We start from the raw sequence: 16,846 nt of genomic DNA, 5'->3' as shown, positions 1-16,846 counted from the left end.
GAGAACTGGACCTAATAGACTTACAAACAGTAACGATCAAGGGGAAAAAGACCGAGTGGGGGGTGCCGTTTATGACTAGCTTTTGTAGTGAGGAAGAAGAAGGAGTGGAAAAGGAAGGAAGAAACAGTGAAAGGGAAAGCTTAGATAAACTATACATCACCCGGACCAACACAGACTCACCATGGATCAGTAGGAGAAAGGAGGAGCTGGGGAGAAGTGAGGAGGGAGAGCAAGGAATAGCGGAAAGACAGGCACATGAGGCCGCACCATCCCCATCACGCCCTCCCCCATCGCACCCTACATGTTCAACCAGCTTGTTACGCAAAATAAAACTCGCGCCCTTCACAGACGAACTGACACCCTATGCATGTCGGCTTAGAGACCTCCCTAGTCGCAGGCAGGAAAGACGAATACACATGCCCACATTAAATGATGGAAGAATGGGAAAAGATGGAGAAGAAAGTGTTACGAGCAGGGGAAATATGGACAAAGTTGAAGATGTAGAAGAAAGAGAAGAGGAGGAAGGGTGTGAGGACTTCGTATTATGGAACACAAAGGGTGAAACAAGACATAACTTAAAGCCACTTTTGGAGAGAGGAGGGGTTAGACCACAGTATGTCCCTTGGAAGCATACCGATAAAGAAAATATGAAATGCAGGCTCCCATCATTAAGTGGAGGTGCGGGTAAATGGATATATGAAATGGAAAAACACACCGCAGGACAGAAACTGGCAGTAGGAGATGTAAAGGGCCTTTTAATATCAATATTAGGGGATAGAGCGGATGACATTTGGAAGAGAGCGGGATTCCATGGGTTAACAATAACAAACACATCGCATGATGGGGCACCATTCGCAAACTGCAGACATGCACTATGGCAGGCACTGAGGGTACAGTACCCAGACACATCAGACATAGGAGCAATTACCTCCCGCAAGATGCGTGAGAACGAAGATCCTGTTGATTATATCCAGGAAATCCAAGAGAAGTGGCGCATGGAAACTAGAGAACAATGGGATAAAACACCAGCATATTTTACCATATACTGGTACAAGGGCTCCCAGAAGGAGTTCAGAAACAACTAAAGAAAGTAGTGGGAATGGAAGCAAAACCATGGCCCGAAATACAACTGACTATAGTGCATCATTGCAGGACATGGCAAGGAAAAATGAAACAAAAGGAAGAGGACAGGAAAACGGAAGAGGCTAAACTAGTACAGAAAAAGCTTACTAAATATACAATGGAAGGGGCACTAATAACTACACCTACAACAATGACCCAAAGCCCCACACAAGTAGTGGCTGCACAAGATTCCTCCCAAATGCCACCTTCACCGGCTATAACACAACAGGCGCCGCCAATCCAACTATACACGACCAACATGGGGGGAGGACATATAATGGCAGGAGCTGGGTATTATAATTATAACAGGGGGAGAGGAGGAATTATGAGAGGGAGAGGATACGGATATAGCACCCAACAGCAGTTGGGAGGACTTAGAAATTCCTACCCCACAGGGCAACCAGTATACCAGGACAACACAGGGAGCTTTCCATGGCAGAGTAGGGAACCACTGGTGTGTTGGAGCTGTGGACTATTGGGGCACATGTCACGCACGTGTAGAGTTAGACCAGGAACACCATCATGGAGTGATCAGGGACAACCAAGGCCCTCACAGGAACAGCAGGGCCTACCACAACAGCAGACGTTGCAACAGGGAAATGAACAACAACAACAATTAACACAATAACAGCCACAAACATATTCACTGCCACAACAACAGGTAGCGATGACACAACAACCCCAAGCACCACAAACACAACTGGGTAGGGTGACGGTTTTGGGACACAACCCTTATACCGGAAATGGCCAGTCGTTGTACCCTCAATAGGACAGCCCACAGACGGCCTTGGTGTGTCCCATCCTGTCAGTAACACCTAATAGTGCGGAGGAACCACGCATAGAGGTAACGATAGGTGACAAAAAATTATCATTCCTTGTTGACACCGGGGCGACCCGGTCTTGCATAAGGGAAGGTAAATTCAAGATGTCAGGCGAAGCCATGAACACCCAAGGATTCTCTGGGGCTAGAGGGTTGGTTCCCTTTACTGATAACATTCCCTTATCTATTGGAGATTATGATCTGTCAGTTCCACTTCTATATTATAGTGCCTCACCAGTAAATATACTGGGGAGAGACATAATGAAAAGGTTGAATATGACAATCTCCTTTACTGAGGACGGCATAATTTGCTCTACTCCAGGGATTAACATGCTCACAGCATGACAGATTATGCAAGCATACTGCGGACAGACAGCGATTAGGGCGGAGCCAGTAGATGGCGAACTATTTCAGTATGGAACAGATATGGCAATTGCATGGATGCCAGGGATAGAAGGGAAAATATGGAGGAGGCCAGCAGCCTATCTGTTCAGACCAGAAACACCTGTTAATGAACCAGAAGGAAAGGTGGTTCTAATGGACATTGAGAGCATTATTGCAACAACTGATTACATTGCTGTACATGCCCAAGGCAGAGAAGGAAGAGCATGGAGGGCAGTGATAGCATTAGCAGAAGGATGTAGGCTCACCCAGGTGTCAGATGGGGAGCTGTTCTCAGATGAAAAGGAGGAAGGTGAAATGGTGTTTATGATGAGTGTGGAAATATGGCTAAGAGTGGCTTACAAACAAGTAGCACAGAAAATTGCAATGGCACTTGAGGCACCCGCATGCACCCCAGTCCCCTTCTTTAAGGAGGATATGTCAAAGGTACCCAAATCATTGTGGACTACTGGCCCCTATGACGTGGGGTGCATAAAAAGTATAGGGGGAGTAAGAATAAAATTGAAAAAAGGTGCAATACTCCCCAGAGTAAAACAGTACCCACTATCAAAAGAGGCAGATGAGGGCATATATGAAACCATAACGGCCCTTATAAATAATGGTATATTGGTCCCCTCAGAATCACCATGTAACACGGCTGTGTACCCAGTGCGCAAGGCTAAAGGGGGGTCTTGGCGCTTCATACAGGATCTCAGGCCCTTGAACAACATAGTAGAAGCGGAATATCCCGTAGCAGCAAACCCGGCCACAATATTGTGTGGCATTCCAGCAGAAGCATCACGATTTACAGTGATCGACCTCAAAAATGCTTTTTTCTCAATACCACTACACCCAGACTCACAAGATCTGACGAGCTTCACTTACAGAAACACAAAGTGGAAGCACACCAGATTGCCACAAGGGTATTGCGAATCACCCTCAATTTTCAATAGAGTGATACAGATGGATTTGGGTAACATTGAAGTGGAAAGCACAGTGTTGCAGTATGTGGATGACATAATAATTTGCAGTACAAATGAAAGAACATGCAGAGAGGACTCCTTAAAGATGATGACAATATTGGCTGAAAAAGGTTACAAGGTAGACATGGAAAAGATACAGTACTGTCAAGAACAGGTACTTTACATTGGTCAACTTATATCCCAACATGGAAGAAAGATTGCACCACAAAGAGCACAGGCCATTTCAAACGCTCCAATGCCACAAACTGTGAGGGAACTGCAGCAGTTCCTGGGGCTGTGCAACTACTGTAGAGCATGGGTATTTGATTACAGCTCGTACATAGGACCCCTGCTTGAGGCGTTAAGGGAAGCTAATAAAGGGGAGAAAAAGCTGGGGTGGACGATGGAAATGAAAGAGGCTTTTGATGAATTGAAAGATGCGATATCAACTGCTCCGGTACTGGCATCCCCAGACTATGAGCGACAATTTTTTATATTCTCACATTGCGATTCAGCAGTAATGAAAGCAGTGTTGGCTCAAAAAACAAGCATGGGCTACAAACCAGTAGCATTTTACAGCGGCCACTTAGATCCTGTGATGTTAGGCCACTTCCCTTGCGAACAAGGTCTCGCCGCAGCTGCTTTTGCGGTGGAAAAAGCATCAGCAATCACCATGGGGTGCCCAACTACACTATTTGTGGAACATGCACTATTTGCGATATTGAATAAACCTAAATCCACCCTAACCACGCAAAGAGCATCAGGTTATGAGATCATTTTATCCAGAGCTGAACTATCAATTGTTAGATGTAGCACGGTCAACCCTGCAAGCTTCCTAGCAGAAGTAATTGAGGAGGGAGATTATGCCCATGACTGTACGCAAATAACTGAAATGTACTCATGTACTAGAAAGGTTGAAGAAAACGCACTAGAGGGAGGTGAGCTCTTGTTTATTGATGGGTCATCAACTATCGATCAAAGGGATGGTGTAAGGAGGACTGGGGCTGCAGTGGTAAAAATGATGGAGGTAATGTGTACAATTACCACAGCATTACTCCACTCAAGCAGCGGAACTAGTTGCACTGATCTTGGCGTTGAAGGAAAGCTTTGACAAACGGGTGACCATATACTCCAACAGCGCATATGTTACATCTACTGTCCACTCAGGGCTGTCGAAATGGAGAAGAAGAGGGTTTAGGAGAGCTGATGGCACTCCAGTGCAACATGCCCTCTTATTGGCTGAACTAATTGAAGTAATGAATGACCCCCAAGAATTAGCTTTAGTAAAATGCACCGCACACACCAATGGTGAGGACCACGTCTCTAAGGGGAATGCAGCAGCAGACGCACATGCGAAGTATGCTGAATACTTTGGTGAGATATGGAACCCCCCAGAGTCACAGAGAGGGAGAGGGAGGGGAATGGCTAAGGAGATGTTGATAAGAGAAGGGTACACCCATCTCCCAGCCACACAGATTATGGAGCTACAAGCGGCTGCACCAATGGCCGAAAAAGAAATATGGGTAAAAAGAGGATGTACAATGTCACCAACCGACGCACTATGGTGCCAGGGTGGCACTGGAAAGGTTGTAATACCATTGGCACTTTTGAACACCGCCCTGAGCCAACTACATCATCCAGCCCACACAGGTAAGGAAGTAATTGCAGCACGAATTAGGGAAGACTGGTTCTGCCCCGAGTTAAATTCTCATGTGTCAAATTTTATCAGTAATTGTCTCACATGTCAACAGTTTACGGCCGGCCATACTCTAAAGGTGATAAGAGGTACTATACCCCGGCCAGAGGGACCTTTCCGGCATCTCCATATTGACTATGTTGATATGATCAACATATGTCAAGGAAATAGGTATATGATTGTAGTAGTATGCCCATTTTCTAGGTGTATTGAGGCAGGGCCCTGTTCACACCCAGATGCATTTAGAGCAGCTAAATTCCTAGTGAGTGAGGTCTTCCCCAGGTGGGGAGTGTGCTAGGTGTTAAGGTCAGACAATGGCCCACATTTCGCAAACGAAATGTTCCAGCACATCACATCATTGCTGAACATCAAGCATAAATTTGCATGTGCATACCACCCACAGGCCAACGGTATATGTGAACGCCTGAATGGCCTATTAAAGGAGACAATTGCAAAGATACAGCAAACAACAAAGAAGAGTTGGTTATATTGCCTTCCATTAGCCCTATTTGAGCTAAGGAATAGACCAGGGTCTGACCACCACCTCACCCCTCACGAGGTGGTTACCGGACGTCAAATGCGCCTTCCCCTAACGCCAACGTCAAGTGCATTTACCGACCACGAAAGCACAGCGAGTGTTCTTGGTGATGAAATGTACCAATATGTGTCTTCTTTGATTACTAGTGTAGTGTTTGTGTCTCAGCAGCTCGAGCGCACACGGGGCGGGTCTAACAGCAATCAACAAGAAGACGCGGATAAAGAACTGGAAAAGGAAGGACTGTGTAAAATTGCTAAAGGTGACCACGTACTACTTCGCAATTTCAACAGGAAGTGGAATAGTCCACGATTCACTGGCCCCCATCTGGTAGAGGAGGTATCAACGAGAGCAGTAAAGCTACAGGACAAGCGTGCCTGGAACCGCCTACACGATGTAAAGATCTACAAACCACAGACCCGCCCCAGCGCCACCGACAGGTCCATTAGGAGAACAGCAACAACATCACCAACGGAGGAAGAAAGTTCTACCACAGCCAACGGCCCAAGTGTTCCCATACCCTGTCACTCCCCAGACTCCCCAGAGACAATAACTGAAGAAGAAAGGGGTGATCCCCATACTGCCCACCCCATGGTGACACGCTCAAAGAGTAAAGATACTTCCGCCAGTTGAGCCCAAACCCCCTGCCCACCACCCACTGACCCTACCCCCATTGCAGTAATACCTGAATTGAAGGACATTGTCTCGCACACGTACACATGTAAACACGTGAATGCTCTCTTTTCTTTTCTCTCGCACATGCAGGAACTGCGTATTATTGTACTGCTAAGAAAATAGATAACTAACAAATTCACTGCCCAGGAGTAGTTGGTACCCTCAGACGATAACTACCCAGAAGAATTGTCACACCGATTTGTATATGAAATAAAAAGGCCAACGTACCTGAAAAGGAAAAGGGTACGTGTCTACTACACAACATTCCTCTTGGCCATAGAATACTCAATGCCCCACCTCCACCCATACTTGCCTGCCCTAAGAGATAGATCGCTTAGATTAGCGTGGGAACAGCTCTTCGCCTGGGCACTGAATGACTATTTGATAGGGAGAGCTTAAAAAAAAACAACAACTAACATTTAATAACCAGCATATTGAGAATTTTCAGGCGGGCAACTCTAACGTCGCAAGAATACGCTGCCGGACTGCAGCAAGGTAAGAGCAAAATGCCGGTGAAATTAGCATGTGTAATAAAAATAATAGGGATTTTCATGATCACCGGGTTCTTGGCTGCCTCTGTATGGCAGTACAGCTGTGCTATCAATATTATTGCTGTACCCAAACCTAATCCACCCCCATCCCCAGCTGCAACAGGTGTTACGTCAGGTGATACTAGTAAAATTGCGCACAAACAAAATAGAGTTCAACGCAGCACATACTCAGATAATAAAGGTATTGACAATTATATACAAGATTCAGCACACGTCTCAAACAACATATGGTACCAACACATGACCCGCATTGGTAAGCAGACAACAGAAGACAGCTGCTACGTTTGCTCATTAATACCATACGCCATGAGCGCTTCTCGAACATTTGTTGCCACAGAAATAGATGAAAAGACAGCACGATGCATAATATACTTGGCACTGTTCCAAACAAAAGGAAGATTTCAAGGGACAGTGGTGCATATGGTGTGGAAAACACGAGACTCATACCCATACGAAAACAACTTCCTCAAGACTTATTTGAGTTACCACAAGAGCAGTTTACATGCTGAAGCATTCAGATACATAACAAGTGGTCCTGCAAAAGGGGAAACAAAGAAAGTAACACTGCAGTATTTACCATGTGATTGGTACGCCACTGAAGTTCCTGGTAAACCAGGATGCTGGGAGAGGCCACTGGTGACGATAACGGGGAAGGTGCACTTGGACAACAAATGGGAGATAGGAGTGATTGGCAGCAACATGGTAACAAAAGAAACTATTTCAACTATCGATGCACACAACCACAGATGTTGGACGACTTGGATCAAGTACATGCCCATGCTCACGTGGATAGAGACGGATGAAGACCCAATAACAATACTGCCGCTGACTGCGCCTAAGGTATGCTACCAACATCAAGGAGAGGTGGACGTAGGATACAACACCAACTGTGCAAGCGTGATGGAGTTACCTGAGGGGGGAGCAGGAACAGCAGTAATAATGGACCATTACTCGGCCTGTGGAGAAAAGGCATACCACACACTGCCCCCTCTGTGGAATGGTGTATGCACGATGGTGCACGTCAATGTACCATCACTGGTGGTACCCCAGAAGCATGTGAATGTGGCGAACTTTCCCAAAATGGATGAAGGGGACAAGAGAAAGAAGAGATCTGCACCACCTCAGGAGGAGCCAGGAAACAGGACCAACGGCAATAATACTGTCCTAAATAGAAGGAAAAGACAAGGAGAACCTCTGACAGGAAATTACCTATGGGGAAGGTCGGAAACGGCACTCACTTCAATTCCGCCAGAACACAGACTATTTAGCAGAGCAGCTATGTTCTTCTCCTCAATAAACCATCCGGGACTGCAGGCTTACGCAAACGCAAAATGGCTCCAGATAACTAGATGGGAACTAATGATGACCATCAATTCTACAGTAAATGGATTCAACGCAATAAAAGAGGAGCTGCAAGCTATAAGGATGGTAGCACTTCAGAACAGATATGTATTGGACCTCCTCACAGCCATGGAAGGAGGAGTCTGCGCAAAGATAGGACAATCATGCTGCACGTTCATTCCTGCCAACGATGCTGACAACGGTACACTGACAGAAGCAGTTTCACAATTGGCCCAGATGCACTCCAAAATGATGGATGAAAGTAAAGGCGTGAAAAAGGATGAGAGCTGGTTTTCGCTATTATGGTCATGGATGCCATCTTGGCTGTCAGATGGACTGAAAATTAGAGTTGGTTGTACTATTTTGGCTGGAGCTACACTGATCATAATAAGATTTTGGAAGGCACAGAAGGCACGCACCACTGACGAGTTGCTTGAAATGGTCGGTATGCACCCATTGATGCCAGCAGATGACGGCCAGCACACAGGCATAATAATACAAGAGAGAGAGAAATTGCGCAACCAGATCATCACCAACCACCTGGACCCACCATCGGTGAAGATCGAGAACCCAAGAAATCCCAGGAGTTACATAGGGAAATGTGTGTACTGTACTCCTGGAGGAACATGTGAATATATGTATTGGTCATTTGAAGATCATGTTAACCACTATGGACATTTAGGAGGAATAACTAAGATATGGAGAGTAAGAGGAGATAACGAAAAGGATATGTTTGTGGTCGACAAGTCGACCAGAGGGGGGACTGAAGTGGGAGAATGGAAAAACAGGCTCCCGTCCTTCCCCTTTCGTGCCTGGCCTAAAGGATCACGGCCCAGACACCCGCCACGAGAAGAGTTTGCCCATCTACCAGACGACCAAATACCCTGGTACAGGAACATACGGATGTGTCCATCTGCCTGCCCAGCAGCCCGCCCTGCCCATGCCGATACCTGCGGCACGGGTCAACTAGACTAAAACCTACACGTCGTTAGAGATGCCATGACGACCTAGCCAACGGTCAGCACACCTGTGCCAATATACACACTGCACACTCCCACACCAATCTACACGAAGAATATACTCAGTGCTATGACGTAGGCGACAGACATACTCACGGACGTGCATCTTTATATTTTCCACATAGGCTCTCAAAATGCAGAAACGCAAGACACATCATGAACTCATCTAAAGAGCTTGCTTACGCTTCTCCTAAACCCAGGTGCCATAATGAGAAATATAACGAAGACACGATACTGGTCATAAGACAATATGATACTATAACCTAAAGCGCCTGTGCACCAAACGGTTCCACCTATACACCAGGCCTAAGTAGGCCGCAAGCAAGAGCTCCCATGGACGTTAAAAGAACAAGAATCAGGTTGCTGACCCTGCAGAATGAGCCTGGCGAAAGCAGACAGCCAAGGTCGTAATGTTGCAAACCCACATTCCAAAAGCAGACCATCAAGGGCACGATGTTGCAACCTCGCACGCCGCGCACCAACGTTAAAGTCGCACCTGCAAATTAAACCAGGCACACAGTGGAAAAACAATATTAATTGTGCAGAATTCTGCCTCAAACACGGTCCCACCTCACGTGACCAAGCCGAACCTGACAGGATGCCAAGCCCAGGAGAAAGAAGGCGTCTGGATCCCTCGTTACAAGACACAGGCAGATACACTTAAAAGGCTCAATGGACATCTGCGACAGTGGGAGTAGTCGGCTTTCCAGCTCATGAATAAGTCCTCACATTGTCTGCACGTACTCATAGTGAAACATTGTTGCAAATGACAGGTACACCGAGAGCTGGGAACAGCGATGGTCCCAAGCTGGGAAGCTCGCGGGCGCACCAATCAGAACATGGGGCTCTTATCACTGACGCCATTAACATTAACCAATCATCAGGAGTCTTCATGTAACAATTCTCATGTATCTAATTGTAGGGACAACCCAGATATATCACCTGACTAACCCTTGTCCACTAATATTGTTCTCTATACGTATGCTATACTAACCCTACCACTCGAGCAACCAATTAAGAGTGGCGATAGGTTTTTTGCTAACTTTCTAAGGTGACGCAAGTAGCGCGTATTACTAAGGTAAAAAGGGCCTGCGCGCCCCACGATTGTGTGTGTGTCAGGACGGACGCGTATGATCCTTGACCCATCCCTGCCGTTTTTGTATAATAAACAGCAGAGTCACCTTGCTTCTTGTGTGTGTCTCATACTCTATCTCTTCTGGGATATACGGGAGGAGTTGGGGCCTCCCTGCCCGGAGGTCTGCGGACGGCCCGGCCGACCCCGGCAGAATTTTCCCCCGACACCGTCACCAACCATGGTGCTAATAGCGCCATGGTTTAGCGCCGGTATCGTAATGAGGGCGTAGGAGTCAGTATTATAACATTAAACCTACAGAACATAAAAAAGTAAATATTTGCCAGGAGATTGATTGCAAAGAAAATGTTATGTTCTGCTGCGTAAAGTGACAATTACAGTAGGAACATGTGGGTGATAAATAGACTTTTAAAAGCTGTATTTCTTAATAAAGCCAGCAGCATGACCTTGAAGCGAAATAACCTTCCTCCCCCAACAACTACAGGAAGGGGTTGGTTTGCACTAAGGAAATTAACTGTGACACTCTGTGAAATTTAACATAGGACCGAAGGTTTTGCTTCTCAAAGACAAACCTTACAGATGAACACAAATGCCTTATAAATATGCAGAATTGATTGAGGGCAGCGGTCTTCCAATGAAATAATCTGATCTCCCCGTGAGTTTGTTCTTGCAGGGGGAGGACAATTGCATCTTTCGATACTTGATGTCCAGGTTCGAAATTTCTGAGAGCTGAGTTCCTTCTTTTATACTAGGAGAGCCTGGTTTGCTTTCAACCAATAGTTGTTATCAGATACTACTTTTGGGTCCCCAAGCCAACTAGTCCCTTTAAAAAATGCATATGATACATTAACTTTGAGAATGTAAATAAATAAGGATTAGTACACATCTAGAACACATCTAGGATGACAATAAGCATGTTCAGCAGTAATGAATGACCAGCTCTCAGCTTCATAAGAACCAACAATATCTGATCCCAGCTGTTCTGTTACCAGACAGAGGAAGTGAAGATGTGATTTAAAAAACCTACATTTTGAATTTTACATATGGAATAACTGTTTTTTTACATAACTTTGGACAGACTGTTGTAGAGAGTTTTTTGATAAAATAAGTTCAGGGTGAAAAGCTCTATCAGCTGAATGTGAAATTATTTTTTAATATTATGTAAATTAGGCAAATATAGATATGTTCAGCAGAGACAGTGCATGACAGTGATGCATATAACCTAGCATTCGTACAAGTGAGCCTGTTATTCTGAGATAAAACAAAAAAATTGTATAAAATTATCAGAGAGAAAAAGACAAAAATGTGTAACACATACATCACACTTCATGCTGAAATCATGCTAGCATCATTTAATTTGCCTGAATGAGAGCAATCTGAGAAACTGATTAGTAACATTATGACATTTCAGAAATTTGATGTTTTCAAAGTTAAAATTGTTTAATGTAATATTCTCCAAGATTACCTCACATCAAATGGAACTGTGTTTAAACGTCACTCCCATTTGACTGCCCTCTTTATTAATATGCCCAATGAGTAAGAAGGGGTTGGCTTAGCGTGATGTCACTTTTGGAACAATATCCAATCACATGCACTTACCAATAGTTTCTGGTGACACACTCACCTGCTCACTCACTGACTGGGGAGGACAGACTGGCAGAAGAAGAGAAAGCAGAATTGATATCAACAGAAATGAAGCAATATGTTGCTTTTCATTTGGACAGATTTGGATTACAAACAGTACACTGTAAGAGAGGCCCACTTGGAGATACAAGTCAGGCTTTCTTCATTGCGGAAGATTATAGAAAGATCCAATGCAGAAAGAGGGAAACCAAGCTGTGGAGGGAAGTAGAAACCACCTTGCTGTCTGACACCAACGTGTTCTAAGCAAGGGGAGATTGAAACAGTCCTTAAGAGGATGACCACATGTCTGTGAGATAGCCAAACGACATTCCTATGTATATATATATATATATATATATATATATTTATATATATATATATATTTGTTTTAATGTATGTTTGGATCACAATTAAAAACGTTATACTTCAATTCAAATGTATCCATTAGGAAAGTATTTCATAATTACATTTAATTGTTAAGAACATGAGGGAAATTTTTGTATAACAAACAATATGACAAATAACAATCATGAGAGATAACATTAAGAATACACAATATCAAATACGTTAATTACTATGACAAGTACAAACATTCTCTCAAATGAATCTGCTTCATACATTTAGGAATTCATGGAGAGCAGTTATCATAGCAATAGAATTACATTTCAGCATTCTATTCCAAAATTGTAAAGAGTCCAATTCATCAATGTCCTAAATAGAACTGCTAAAAAAGGTTCTACGTCAATAGTAATTCCAAATAAGATTTTCCATTGTTTCAAGCTTGTCAGGCTTCTTACAAAGCCTGCATGTCCTGTTTTAGGCCCACAGCATTATAATGTAGGAAATAAAATGAATGTGAACCACCTATAAGGGACCCTAATTCTTATATTAGGTCAACTTTCTATATGCCTCTGCATAATTTTGTATTTTGTACATATATTTTAGTATTGCTTATACTTGCTATAGTTGTTTAGATCATTTTTCATTTGGCCAATCGTATAGTGTTGCTGTGGTTTTAAATTTTCCCTGGATTTGTTCTGAAATACCTTCTCCAATAATTGTCTAGGTACTTCATGTTCTCATAGACAAAATTCAATAACACTGGTGAATCCCTTCTATTCATGATTTGGCCTAGAGTAACATGTAGTGTATTTTTGGCCAGGTTGAGGATCTTGAGTAACATTCTTGGATTTCTAAGGTTAGCAGCCCTGTAAATCAATTCCGACCCATGGTCTAGGCTTATTAAGGTCATCGGGAAACTCGCTGGTAAATCCAGTATTTTTTCCAAATATGAGTCTAGTCAGATCATTTTCTTGAAGAAAATGTGTAACTTCAAGGCCATAGGTAATACATGGCAACATTTTAAGATTATAAAAATGTATTAAAGGAACTACTGAAGATACAGATAACATACTTTTTTAATTTTCTTTCTCGTTTGTGCAAGTAACAAGGTTTTCTAGATCTTCAGCCTTGCTAGGTTGGGCAGTGATCCTGTTTTTATCATATATAGGGAATCCTAGGCAAGTAAGATGCAGGGCAACCAAAAACTGTTTTCCAGCAAGATATCAATTACATGTAAGTTTTCTGTTTGAATTACAAAATACCACAACTGCTGTATTGTCCACATTGATCTGCAAGCCTTTGTTATTCACATAGGGGATCATTTCTACAAGAGCATTTTGTAGGCCAGAGTATGGTCAAAAATTACAATGTTGTCCGCACAGATCAGCACACTAACGTTCACACTACACAAATTGGGTCAAAAAGTATGAGCATTGGGAATTATCTCCCCCAGATCAGGCAAGTAAATATAAAAAAAAGACTAGAGCAATCACGCACCCGTGCCTTAATCCAGTCCTTGTTGTTATTTTTCTAGAGTAGGCCCCATTCAAATCGAGTCATTCTTAAATTGCCATCTAAGTGAGAAGCAGGATGAGGCTTTTTAGTAGACCATGGGGAACACTCCATTCTACATCTTGTACTACAGCCTGTTTCAATCAAGGCAGTTAAAGTCTGCACATAAATCTACAAATGCTCCATACATGGGAGGCCTCCGTTGTCCTTGGCCACATTCTTTCAGCAGTTTTAAAATGAATCCATTCAATGTGCTTCCGACTCCTTTGCAAAATCCCATTTGGTAACTAGATATCCTATGTGCTTTATTTGTCCAATCATGATCAGTGAGGCAAAGAATATACTTGTAGAGTCTCCTTTTTATATATCAGGACTAAATAGCTTTTGCACCAGCAGTTCGGGAGGCATGCTTCAGTACATATCTGAGTAAATAGAGGGTATCATAACTCAGCCCAATGCACTGGATTATTTTGGAGAATCACATTTGCGAGCCCATACGGGACCATTGCTTGTAAACTTTTCAGTTGACATATTTTTCCTTCTATATCAGATTTGGAAAATCCACCCCGCCAATTTGGTAGTCCAGCATAATTGAAATGATTAGCATTTGTCCTAGCTTCGAAGCTGATTCCAAACTTATTTTGATAATAATCAAACCAAATTGACTCCTCTATGGGTTTCAGATGTAGCTTGTTCTGAGTGGCCTCTACCTGACTGATTAGCTCCCACAATCTATTGCTATTGTTAGTTACCAACTTTGTTGTCATTTTGACACAATCTCTTGGTTTCTTGGCTACTTTGTGCTGTTTGAAAAAATGTTTATTTTCTTACTTCGTTTTTATCTTATAAATCTTAGCTGCACTCTCTTCTTTGCAAGTGGGGAAACATTTCTTAATTGTCCTTATCTCGTTTCTGTATTTTCTCTTAGTCTCAGCTACAAGATTATCAGAAACATGAGTTCACAGAAAAGGCCTTTCATGGGAGGGTGTATCTAACTTTTCATAGTACAGGTCTAAGTAATCAATTAAGCTGGTAAAGGAGGTCATCAAAAAATCGTTGGTGAAGTCTACTGTATGCGCCCTACTCTTGCCACCTCCTTAGCCCTGCTGTAATATTTATTTTGGAAGGATAGACCCATCTCAAATTCGTCCCCCAATTATCGACAGCCCATTTCACTAGAGTAATGCTCTCGGGTTTATCAATAAGGAATAAGTCAAGTGCTAACATAATATATATGTGGTCATTTCTATTTGATTCTAGTATCAATAGTTGCTTTACAAAATTGACCACACTGTATGCTATGTAAAAGTAGTCTATAGTTGAACAGTTTAGCACCTACAACAGGTAGGTTTGACTGGGATGTCCCCCTTGACATTCCCATTCATTTTGAGGAGGTGCCAGTCGTTCATAAGGGTGGCCCAACCGATGCCTCTATCTGGTATGGTCATAGCATAAGATGAGCCTGTTCCGGAATACTTCTTATCTTTAACATTCAGACAATAACAATTTAAATCACCCTCCAGAACTACAAGATCAGATCCTGTTGCATTCTACCAATCTGATAGCAGCCTACCAATGGCCAACACCAATTCATCTGCAGTACTACATACAGGATTACAGTATACATTAATCAACAACAACTGGGCCGTGCCCCAACTTAAACTAGCTGCTAGAACTGCATCGGTGTCTATATGCCATTCCTTCAGAGTACCCCCCAGACAAGTATCTATAACAATAATAAGTCATCCAGTATCTATAACAATAATAAGTCCTCCTTGTGACAACCCTTTACTACTTTCTTTGCTTTTTATTTTATAACAGGGAATTACCATCAAGTATGGTGGTGGACGTGAGCCACTGTTCGTGAAAGAAAAATATGTTTCATGGTTCTGGAGGTGCCATCTATTAAACCATTAAAGCCCCTTTAGTTCCAGGTAATGGAGGACAACTCCTTATATTAGGGGTATTGGCTGTATTACCATTAGCCTTTCTAGCTAACTCTGCTGACAACCAAGACACATTTTTGCTTGTTTCTAGCAACCTGTTTTCTTTGGGGGTTATATGCAGCAGTCGAGCCCCTGCTCTCCCCAGGGTACTTTAGAATTATTTCCTTTTGCTGCTCATTCAACAGTGTTTTGATGCCCATTTCTTTAGTTATCCACTCTTCTCCAAGGCTAAACCTTTCCCCTTTAGATGTATCCTCCAATTGTTTGTAGGCAAATACATCAATACTGTACATCAGAAACGTGTCCACTTCTTGCATGATAAGATTGTAAACTACCTTGTAGTTAATATGTGCTACCACTACATTTTCTCTGTTTTACACCATAAAGTCAACCAGACTTACGTCTTTGGAGGTCAGTACTCAAAGTGTCAGAATCAGATTGAAAAGACTGTGTAGAGCAGACCTAGTATCACTATATGGCCCTGATCACAGAACATGTGTTCAAATCCAATTGTTAGTGGCACCAATTTATTTTAACCGACTCTTTTAGTCAGATGTAGTGGTTTTTCAAAATTGGTGCCAATTGTTTGCATTGCATCGAGCTTGTTACCATCTATATGGCTCTTGGGCTGATCCAAGAGCTCCCTCTTGGACGTTGCATATAATGAGGATGTACTGTATTATGGTTTTCTCTGGGAGGTACTTAGTGTTTTTTTTTTGTTTTTTATACTTCCTTCCTTGCCCTGGAAATTGTTAGATGGTTGCATAATTTCGCCCTGTGCAGGTGTATCATTTGCACATGTCCCAGGTTGTAAGGTATCTAGTTTGCCCGCAGACAGACCCCTCTTCACGTTTTTAACATGGGGGTATCGTCTGAGGTCATGCTGTATCTACCTAACTGAATGCAAAATGTACAATTTACAGGCACTTACACCAGCAGTGCGAGATAACCAGTAAAGCGACCAATCTGGTACTTCAGCAATTCTGCTATAACTGCAGCAACTGCACTTTCACCACACTTTCTACTGCGCTCGTGCTCCACCTGACGGTTTTCAGCAGAGTTTCCACAGTAAGTGCTCACCACAAGTGTGTCCGGACAGAAACTGGTATCCTCTGTGGCAATTAATATAATATTAATGGGAAATAATTCTTAGGGGATCGATACTCTAAATGGGAATAGATTAAATCCCAGCCTTTTTTATTAGTGGAAGTGATGAGGGGGCGTGATA

The sequence above is a fragment of the Ambystoma mexicanum genome, chromosome 12 (genome assembly GCF_040938575.1).
Source record: "Ambystoma mexicanum isolate Mex_15411 chromosome 12, UKY_AmexF1_1, whole genome shotgun sequence".
Lineage (NCBI taxonomy): Eukaryota > Metazoa > Chordata > Amphibia > Caudata > Ambystomatidae > Ambystoma > Ambystoma mexicanum.
Note: the sequence above shows the minus strand (reverse complement) of the source record.